This window comes from Desmodus rotundus, chromosome X, assembly GCF_022682495.2.
Source record: "Desmodus rotundus isolate HL8 chromosome X, HLdesRot8A.1, whole genome shotgun sequence".
In the NCBI taxonomy this organism is placed as follows: Eukaryota; Metazoa; Chordata; class Mammalia; order Chiroptera; family Phyllostomidae; genus Desmodus; species Desmodus rotundus.
In genome coordinates, this window is record NC_071400.1 from 38664913 (window position 1) to 38676276 (window position 11364).

Sequence of the window (11364 nt, forward strand, 5' to 3'; positions counted from 1 at the left end):
CGTAGTTATTACAAAACCATTATTTTGCAGCTTCCGCACAAGATGGAGGCGTAGGTATACAGACTGCGCCTCCTCGCACAACCAAAAAAAGAACCACAATTAAAAACTAAAAAAACCCAGAACTGACAGAAAATCGATCTGCATGGAACTCCGACAATCAAGGAGATAAAGAAGAAACATTCAACCAGACTGGTAGGGGGGGCGGAGACTGACAGCCAGGTAGGAGAGGACTCCCAGAAACGTGGCAACTGGTGGACTCAGAGAAGTGGTGGATTGTGGAACGGGGCAGGCAGTGTGGCAGCTAGCAGACTCCGGAGCCCCACATTAGCGCATGGATAAACTGGGACTAACCGCAGGGGAGCAAAACAGACAGCGAGAACAAGGGCTCCAGTGCCAGGAACAAAGCCTCAATCCTCTGATTGAAAACACCCGTGGGGGTTGAGGTGGCAGCAGGAGAAACTCCCAGCCTCCCAGGAGAGGTCATTGGAGAAACCCACAGGGGCCTAGACTGTGCACAAACCCACCCACTCAGGAGCCAGCACCAGAGGGGCCCAGTTTGATTGTGGGTAGCAAATGGAATGAATAAAATCCAGCAGAGAGTGGACCAGGCACCAGTGCTCCCTCTCAGCCCCTCGCCCACGTATAGCATCATGGCACAGCAACCAGTGTTACCCCACCCTGGTGAACACCTGAGGCTCTCCCCAATTACTTACCAGTCCCACCAAGACAAAAAAAAAAAAAAAAAAAAAAGGCCCCAATGAAAGAACAGATCAAAGCTCCAGAAATAATACAACTAAGCAATGAAAAGGTAGCCAACCTATCGAATGCATAGTTCAAACCACTGGTAAATAGGATGTTCACAGAATTGGTTGAATTTGGTCACAAACTAGATGAAAAAAGGAAGGCTATGCTAAGAGAAACAAAGGAAAAGGTACAAGTAACCAATAGTGATGGAAGGAAACTGGGACTCAAATCAATGGTGTGGACCAGAAGGAAGAAAGAAACATCCAACCAGAAAAGAATAAAGCAACAAGAATTCAGAAAAATGAGGAGAGGCTTAGGAACCTCTAGGACATCTTGAAACGTTCCGACATCCGAATTATAGGGGTGCCAGAAGGAGAAGAGGAAGAACAAAAATTGGAAACTTATTTGAACAAATAATGAAGCAGAACTTCCCCTACCTGGTAAATGAAATAGACTTCCAGGAAGCTCAGAGAGTACCAAAGAACCTGGACTCAAGGAGGAACACACCGAGGCACATCATCATTACATTACCCAAGATTACACAGAAGGAGAGAATCTTATCAGCAGCAAGAGAAAAGGAGACAGTTACCTACAAAGGAGTTCCCATAAGACTGTCAGCTGACCTGTCAAAAGAGACCTTACAGGCAAGAAAGGGCTGGCAAGAAGTATTCAAAGTCATGAAAGGCAACTGCCTACATCCAAGATTACTGTATCAAGCAAAGCTATTATTTAGAATAGAAGGGCAGATAAAGTGCTTCTCAGATAAGGTCAAGTTCAAGGAGTTCATCCTCACCAAGCCCTTATTCTATGAAATGTTAAAGGGATTTATCTAAGAAAAAGAAGATAAAAAATATGAACAGTAAAAATGACAGCAAACTCACAGTTATTAACAACCACACCTAAAACAAAAACAAAAGCAAACTAAGGAAACAACTAGAACAGTAACAGAACCACAGAAATGGAGATCACATGGAGGGTTATCAACAGGGGAGTGGGAGGGGGAGAGAGGGGGGAAAGCTACAGAGAATAAGTAGCATAAATGATAGGTAGAAAATAGACAGGGGGAGGGTAAGAATAGTATATGAAATGTAGATGTCAAAGAACTTATATGTATGACTCATGGAGATGAACTATAGGGGGGGAATGTGGGAGGGATGGGGTGGGCAGGATGGAGTGGAGTGAAGGGGGGAAATGGGACAACTGTAATGTCATAATCAATAAACATATGTAAAAAAAACCATTATATTTGAAACAGTGTACTTGCATGTTTCCTTATCTCCTGATTGAACTATACTTACGTTTCCAATTACCAAAAATGTTCACTGCATTAAATGTGCCCTTTATTTGAATTATGGACTTATTTTCAACTTTAGTTTGAAGGTGTTGGAAACATGATTATATCTGTCTCTACTATCTAAATATTCACCTAAGTGTATGTATATGTGTAGGAGTATTGAAATAATAAAAACTCTTATATAGTGATTGTATATTTTATACAAAAAAATTCAACGTTTTGCTCATTGGTTCTGGTTGTTACTGTGAATTGTTTCTATTTTTTTATTTTTTAAAAAATTTTATTGTTATTCAATTACAGTTGCACGCCTTTTCCCCCCATCCCTCCACCCCACCCCAACTGAACCCACCTCCCTCCCCCACTTCCACCATCACCCCTGGTTTTGTCCCTGTGTCCTTTATAGTAGTTCCTGTAATCCCCTCTTCCCACTGTCCCCCCCACCCGACGGCTATTGTTAGATTGTTCTTAACTTCAATGTCTCTGGTTATATTTTGTTTGCTTTTTTATTCTATTGATTATGTTCCAGTTAAAGGTGAGATCATATGGTATCTGTCCATCACTGCCTGGCTTATTTCACTTAGCATAATGCTCTCCAGTTTCATCCATGCTGTTGCAAAGGGTATAAGCTCCTTCGTTCTCCCTGCTGCATAGAATTCCATTGTGTAAATGTACCATAATTTTTGGATCCATTCGTTTGCTGATGGGCACTTAGGTTGCTTCCAATACATGGCTATTGTAAATTGTGCTGCTATGAACATTGGGGTGCACAGGTTCTTTTGGATTGGTGTTTCAGGGCTCTTAGGGTATAATCCCAGCAGCAGAATTGCTGGGTCAAAGGACAGTTCCATTTTTAGTTTTCTTAGGAAATTCCATACTGTTTTCCACAGTGGCCTCATCAGTCTGCATTCCCACCAACAGTGTACTAGGGTTCCCTTTTCTCCGCATCCTCTCCAACATTTGTTTGTGGATTTGTTTATGTTGGCCACTCTGACTGATGTGAGATGGTACCTCATTGTTGTTTTAATTTGCATCTCTCCGATGGCTAGTGATGCTGAGCATCTTTTCATATGTCTCTGGGCCCTCTGTATGTCTTCCTTGGAGAAGTGTCTGTTCAAGTCCGTTGCCCATTTTTTAATTGGGTTGTTTGTCTTGCTGGAGTGGAGTCATGTGAGTTCTTTATATATTTTGGAGATCAGGTCCTTCTCTGAGGTATCATTAGCAAATATGTTTTCCCATACTGTTGGTTCTCTTTGTAATTTGGTGCTGTTTTCTTTAGCCATGCAGAAGATTTTTATTTTGATGAGGTCTCATTTATTAATTCTTTCCTTTATGTCCATTGCTTTACGGGATGTTTCTGTGAGGATGTTGCTGCGTGAAATGTCTGAGATTTTCCTGCCAATATTTTCCTCGAGGACTTTTATGGTGTTACAACTTATATTTAAGTCTTTTATCCATCTTGAGTTTATTTTCGTGTATGGCGTAAGTTGGTGATCGAGTTTCATTTTTTTGCACGTAGTTGTCCAGATCTCCCAACACCATCTGTTGAAGAGGCTGTTTTTGCTCCATTTCATGCTCCTGCCTTCAAATATTAATTGACCATAGAGACTTGAGTTTATTTCTGGCCTCTCTGTTCTGTTCCATTGGTCTATGTGCCTGTTTTTATGCCAGTGCCAGGCTGTTTTGATGACAGTGGCCTTGTAATACAGATTGATATCAGGTATTGTGATCTCCCCTGCTTTGTTCTTCCTTCTCAAAATTGCTGCAGCTATTCGGGGTCGTTTAGGGTTCCATATGAATTTCTGAAAGGTTTGTTCTACATCTGTGAAATATGTCATGGATACCCTAATAAGGATTGCATTGAATCTGTAAATTGCTTTGGGTAGTATGGCCATTTTGATGATGTTCGTTCTTCCAATCCATGATCATGGTACATGCTTCCATTTTTTGTGTGTGTATTCCTTAATTTCTTTCTTCAGTATTGTGTAGTTTTGTGAGTACAGGTCTTTTACCTCCTTGGTTAGGTTTATTCATAGGTACTTTATTTTTCTCGTTGCTATATCAAATGGGACATTTTTTTCCCTGATTTCTGTTTCTGATGTTTCATTGTTGGTATACAGCAATGCCTTTGATTTCTTAGTATTGTCTTTGTGTCCCAATGTTTTGCCACATTCATTTATTAGATCAAGTAGTTTTCTGGTAGAGTCTATAAGATTTTCCATGTACACTATCATGTCTACTGCAAACAGTGACAGTTTCATTTCCTCCTTTCCAATTTCGATGACTTTTATTGCTTTTTCTTGTCTGATTGCTGTGGCTAGGACTTCCAATACTGTGTTGAATAGTAGTGGTGAGAGAGGGCATCCTTGTCTTATTCCTGATCTTACTGGGAAATCTATCAGTTTTTGTCCATTGAGTGTGATGTTGGCTGTAGGTCTCTCAAATATGGCCTTTATTTTGTTGAGGAATGCTCCCTTTATTCCCATTTCCTGAGTGTTTTTGTCAGAAATAGGTGCTGTATCTTATCAAATGCTTTCTCTGCATCTATTGATATGATCATGTGATTTTTTTCTTTGCAGTTATTGATGTGATGTATTATGTTTATTGATTTGTGAATATTGTACCGTCCTTGCATCCCTGGGATGAATCCCAGGGATGAATCCCACTTGGTCATGGTGGATGATTTTTTTAATGTATTGCTGGATGTGGTTTGCTAATATTTTCTTGAGAATTTTAGCATCTATGTTCATTAGCGATATTGGCCTGAAGTTTTCTTTCGTCTTTGTGTCTTCATCTGGTTTTAGGATTAGGATGATGCTGGCTTCATAAAAAGACCTTGGGAGTCTTCCATCAGTTTGGATTTTTTCAAATAGTCTGTGAAGGATAGGGTTTAGCTCTTCCTTAAATGCTTTGTAGAATTCTCCTGTGAAACCATCTGGTACAGGGCTTTTGTGTGTTGGGAGTTTTTTGATGACTGCTTCAATTTCGTCTGATGTTATTGGTCTGTTTAGGTTTTCTGCTTCTTCTTCATTTAGTTTTGGAAGATTATATTTTTCTAGAAATGTGTCCATTTCACCTAGGTTTTCAAATTTGTTGTCATACAGTTCTTCCTAATAATTTCTTACACACCTTTGTATTTCTGTGTTATCTGTTGTAATGTCTCCTCTTTCATTTCTAATTGTGTTTATTTGGATCCTGTCTCCTTTTTTTTTTTTTTTTTTTTGATAAGCCTGCTTAAAGGCTTGTCGATTTTGTTTATCTTTTCAAAGAACCAGCTCCTGGATTCATTGATCCTTTGAATTGTGCTTTTAGTCTCTATGTCATTCAACTCTGCTCTGATCTTGGTTATTTCCTTCCTTCTGCTTGCTCTGGGCTGTCTTTGTTGTTTTTCCTCCAGTTCTTGTAGGCGTAGGGTTAGGTTGTTTGTTTGAAATGTTTCTATCTTCTTAAGGTAGGCCTGTATTGCTATGAACTTCCCTCTCAGGACTGCTTTTGCTGTGTCCCATAGGTTTTGGGTTGTTGTGAGTTCATTTTCATTTGTTTGTAGAAGGTTTTTGATTTCTTCGCTAATCTCGTTCTTGACCCATTCATTGTTTAATAGCATACTATTCAGTCTCCATGATTTTGATTGTTTGGGGTGTTTTCCTTTGGGTTTGGTTTCTAGTTTCAGTGCCTTGTTGTCAGAGAAAATGCTTGATATGATTTCAATTTTCTTGAATTTGTTGAGGCTTGCTGTGTGTCCTATCATGTGGTCTATCTTTGAAAAAGTTCCATGGACACTTGAAAAGAACGTGTATTTTGCTTCTTTGGGATGAAAAGCTCTGTATATATCAGTTAAGTCCATATCCCCTAGGGTATTATTAAGTGACACATTATCCTTGTTGATATTTTGTTTGGAAGACCTGTCCATTTTTGATAGTGGGGTGTTAAAGTCCCCTACTATACTTGTGTTGCTGTCAATATCTTTCTTGTAATCCTCCAAGATTTTCTTTATGTATTTGGGTGCTCCTATGTTGGGTGCATATATATTTTCAATGTTTATGTCTTCTTGGTGGATTCTTCCTTTGAGTATTAAGAAGTGACATTCTTGGTCTCTCTTTATGGCCCTTCTTTGGAAGTCTATTTTGTCTGATATGAGTATTGTTACCCCTGCATTTTTTTTCCTGTCCGTTTATTTGAAAAATTTGTTTCCAGCCCTTCACTTTCAGTCTGTGTAATCTTTTGTCCTGAGATGGGTCTCTTGTAGGCAGCATATGTGTGGGTCATGTTTTCTTATCCATTCAGCTATTCTATGTCTTTTGATTGTAGCATTTAATCCATTTACGTTTAAGGTTATTATCCTTAGGTAGTTATTCATTGCCCTTTTTTCCTACCTGTGTTCCTCTGTCTTTCTCTTTTCCTTCCTTTCCTTAAAGCAGTCCGTTTAGCATCTCCTGCAAAGCTGGTTTGGTGGAGCTGTATTCTTTTAGACTTCTTTTGTCTGGGAATCTCTTTATTTGGCCTTCTATCTTGATTGAGAACATTGCTGGGTAAAGTAGTCTTGGTTGCAGACCTCTGATTCTCATTACTTGGATTATGTTTTGCCATTTTCTTCTGGCTTGGAGCGTTCCATTGAGAAGTCAGTTGCTAACCTTATTGGGGCTCCCTTGTATGTTACTTCCTTTTTCTCCCTTGCTGCCTTTAAGATCCTCTCTTTGTCTTGGAATTTTGCCATTTTAATTTTGATGTGTCTTGCAGTGGGTCTCTTTGGGTTCCTCTTGCTTGGGACTCTCTGTGTTTCCTGGATTTGGGTGACTTTTTCTCTCCTCAGATTAGGGAAATTTTCCATCATTACTTTTTCAAACAGGTTTTCTATCACTTGCTCTTCTTCTTCTACTTCTGGTATTCCTATTATACGGATATTGTTACGTTTCATGTTGTCCTGTTTTTCCCTTATTTCCTCTTCATTTTTTCTGAGCCTGTTTTCCTTTTCTTGCTCTTTCTGGGTGTTTTTTTCTACTTTGTCCTCCAGCTCGCTGATCCGATCCTCTGCTTCATCAAATCTGCTTTTTATTCCTTCTACTGTGTTCTTCAATTCAGATATTGTATTCTTCATTTCCTCTTGGCCCTTGTTGATAGTTTCTATTTCCTTTTTCATGTTGATATAGTTTGCAGTGAGTTCATTGTAGTTTCCCTGTAGTTTCTGGTAGTTCTCTTTGTGCTCAGAGAGCTCAGCGAGCTTCCTGATAACCATTGCTTTGAACTCAGTATCTGATAGTTGACTTGCCCCTTTTTCAGTTAGCATTCTTTCTGAGACTTCCTCCTTTCCTTTCATTTGGGAATTGTTTATTGGTCTTCCCATTGTTTGTGAGAATCTTCTTGTTAGCCTCTGCTTCTTAAATTGCTCTATTCTGACTCCCTGGGTTTATGGTATGAACTTCTATGGTAGAATGCCAATGGGATTCTGTGGTGCTGTCTCCTTAATCTCCTGTGCTCACTGGTCTTGAGCTGACATTTATGGGTGTAACACAGTCTTACTCTGGTCTTTTCAGCACTCCAGGTTTTCTTCTCTCACCTGTGGGAAAAAGAGGAATGGGGGCAAAAAAAAAAAAAAAAAGAAAGAAAGAAAGAATGGAAGGAGGGAGAAAGGGAATAGAAAAGGAATGGAAGGAAGTGAGTAGGAATAAAGAAAGATCGGAGGCAAGATAAGAAGGAATTTTTTAACAAAAATTAAAACAACAGAATAAATAAAAGAAGGCAGGAAGAATGAATAAAAAAAGGTAAAGGATCGAAGGAAGAAGGAATAAAAAAAGAAAGAAGGACAGAAAGGAAGAAGGAATTCAGGGGGAAAGAAGGAAAGAAAAAAAGAAGAAAAGAAAAAAAAAAGTCTTCTGCTGGCTTTAAACTGGTCAGGTTAGTTCTGCTGGCCATCCTGTCTGTGGAACAGGAGCCTCTCCTAGCCCTGCAGCTCCCCTCTGCTGGGTGTTCTGCCTTCCTCCTAGAGAGCCAGTAGGCCATGCACAGTTCTGTGCACAGGGGCTACATAGGAGTTTTTCAGAACCAGTGCTTTTGGCTGTGGTCGCCTGCAGGCAGCCAGGCTGTTGATCAGGTTGTGTGGCTGATCTCTGCTTTGGACTTCGGTTGGTTGCCAATCCCCTGCTTTGGTTCTGTGCGAGGGGGCAGCCAGCCACTGATCTGGTTGCGTGCTCACCCAGGAGCCTTTTGTCTGTGCTCCCAGGCAGCTGGGCGCTTATCAGGGCGCTCGCCCACCGGGGGTTTCAGGTGTGGGCCCCAGGCCACTGATTGGGGTACGCACCCACTGGGGCACTTTGGGTCTGGCGCCCAGGCAGCTGGGCTGCTTATCAGGGCTCGAGCTCACCCGGGGTTTCAGGTTTGGGCCCCTAGTCCGGTAATCTGGGTCTGGGCCAGCCAGGCTCTGGTGAGCGCCAGGGCTGCTTTTCCGTGTTCACAGTCCAGGGGCTGAGGGGGGAGGGGCGCCAGAGGCCACTGCTGCTGCTGGGGAGAGTTCTCTAACTAGCTACTACATGCCTCTATTTTCTTTTCCTTTTTGAGAAATTCTTCTTATTCAAGCCCCCCCTGGTCCAAACAGCACCTGGCTGCTCACACAGCCCAGCCTGGCTCTCTCCCATGAATCCTGCAGCAGAGCCTGCGCCCGGGTGGGGGCTTCAGTCGCCCTCGTCCCCATGCAGGTACCCGGGATCTTATTGTCCTTAAGTACTCTTCTTACCGTCTGATCTTTCAATGTCCTTTATCTTTGGTCTCCGATCTTCATATATGCTGGAATACTGTTGGCTGTTCGCTCTGCTCCTCGTATCAGCTAGGTATTTCACTGGTGTTGAGGGGAAGTGGACTCCGCTCCCACCTATCTTGCCACCATCTTCAGTCTCCAGATGTATATCTGTGAATTTTTTTTTAATTTTGCGCCAAAGTTTTCCTTTGTGTATATTGGTCCCTAGGTTGTTTATTTTTTCACTGAAGTCTTAAATTCATTATCTCAAAAGCCTTCTGGCACTAAACTTCATTTGTATATATCCAATTATTTTAAAAATAGGCCTCCAAAGCATATTTTAGCCTTTTATGGCCTCCCTACTTTACATATGCTGTTAAACCTCACCCCATATTAGCTGAGCATTGATAAGATAAAGCTATATGATTATACAAGCCTAAGCTGCTGTGGCCCTTTGGAATCCCCAGACAGAGATTCCCAGCCTTGCTGCTGGATGACATCACCTGGATATCTAAGCCATCTCTCTTATCCACTTATCTGGAGTAGTATCCTTATCTTCCTCCTTTTGAGTAGAGACTCCTTCACCTTTGTCCCTGGACATACTTCTGCTGTGAAGGACATTAGCTCTAATGAAACCCTATCCAAACCCCACCAGATAAGCTTGTTTTGTGTTGCTGTCTCTTATGATCATATTTTCTCTCTTATCAGCCCCAAATTTCTTGAACTCTTGAGAGAACATAAAAGCGTGCATTTAAAGACACTCAGAGCTAATTAAACTTGCAAAATTTCAACTGCCATTCTAATTAAATACATTATACATGAAGATGTGCATTTCAAGTATATATTTGTAGAAATGTCTGCATAATTTGAAATGTAAAATTAACGAAAAAATTTCCCCATCTTTTGTATTAGTGGCTGAAGGCATATTTTAAAAATATTTTCTGATTTCTTAGTACCTTTTTGGCATGCCTTCTATTGTTCTTCTTAAATTAAACAATTATTAAAAAATAATACGATATACAAATGAGAAACATATAGCTTAATTTTTACAGAAATGTAGTAATTAACAAGAACTTTTTATAATTCAAGACTCATAGTTTGTATTCTGTGTGATAAATTAAATGGTTAAGTTTGTCCAATATAGTCCCAAATATTACCTAAGAAAATGCTTTATTTCTAATGGAAGACATCTTTTATTGAATTATTTTTCATTCATTTATTCATTTATTTAATAAGTAGTGATAGAGATAGCATGTGTTTTGGAATTAGACTTGAGCTCAAATTATAGCTCCACTGCTTAGTAATTGTGAAAATTTGGACAAGTTAACACTGATGAACCTCACTTCCTTAATTGTTTGATCAGGCATGCTTGTGCTGACATACACGAACGTTTGTTGAGCACTCAGTATGTGCACATATTATTAGCAAAACTAATAATTTCTCATTTAAACAGTTTCAAAGCCTACCAAATGGCATGTTTGGAAAGTGCTTGCAAACCAGTAACCTTGTAATCAGATGAAACTTAGTTGTATTGGGGAATATTATCACTATCCCCAATTTATGTAACTCATGTCATATATTTAGTAGTAGTGGTCTTCTTTGTAGCCATCTTTCAAAGGGAGAATTAACAATACATTAATTTTGACTGTCACAGTGCAAGGGTTTGCCAGTCACAGGAAGAATAATTTTTAAGGGAAAGGATCAAGACAAATAAGAATAGGCAAATTTAAATGACTGGCTAAGCGGATGTTAACTTTCTAAAGAAATAAGTGAGAGCAAGGACAATTCCAATTGTAGGAATTTCTGATTTTTTTGCCTATTTTTGCATTGGTTTACATCATCTGTTATTATTCTCAACAAAGAAAATTATCTACTCTGTGCCTCTTAGCCATACCTCACAAAATTGAGGAAATCAAGGACTTCCTGTTCAGAACCAGGCAAGGATGCCAAACCTGCAAGATCAAGGAAAATAAAGACAGTGTGAAGTTTAAAGTCTGACGAAGCAAATACCTTTATACCTTGGTCATCACAGACAAAGAGAAGGCCAAGAAACTGAAGTAGTCTCTTCCTCCAGGTTTGACAGTGGAGTTGAAATGTACCAGACATGCTGATCTGTATTAAAATATTAAAAATTTAAAAAAGAAAATTATTTACTACATATCCTTATTGTCACAAAATAATTTTCTCCAAAGGGGAAGAGTTTTTTTTTTTTTTTTTTTTTTTTTTCCTTCCATGAGAAGTAAAGTAGATTTTTATGTAAGGACTGTTTTTAGTATTATTTTACTTTGCTATGCTACATATAAGCAATCTTCTCTTTCTAAAGGCTGGAAGTTGGACAGTAAAACTCTGTAACCAAAATTCTGAAAACAATTTAAAGAGTGATTCCTGACCATTGTGAAATTACATAATTTGTTAGACAACCAAATGTCCTTATGACTTTACTGATGATTATTCTAGCAGGGGTGTGCAACATTTTGGAATCTGTACCACACTGGAAGAAGAGTTGTCTTGGGCCACACATTAAATAGATTGTGACACATATCATAAAAAAAATCTCATAATGTTTTTAAATAAATTTATGATTTTTGCATTGGGCCACATT

At 39.5% G+C, this 11364-nt stretch overlaps 1 pseudogene; it reads left to right on the forward strand.

Moving 5' to 3' along the window:
* Positions 1-331: 331 nt before the first annotated feature.
* Positions 332-10883, forward strand: LOC112321338 (large ribosomal subunit protein eL38-like; annotated as a pseudogene).
* The last annotated feature ends 481 nt before the right edge of the window (positions 10884-11364 follow it).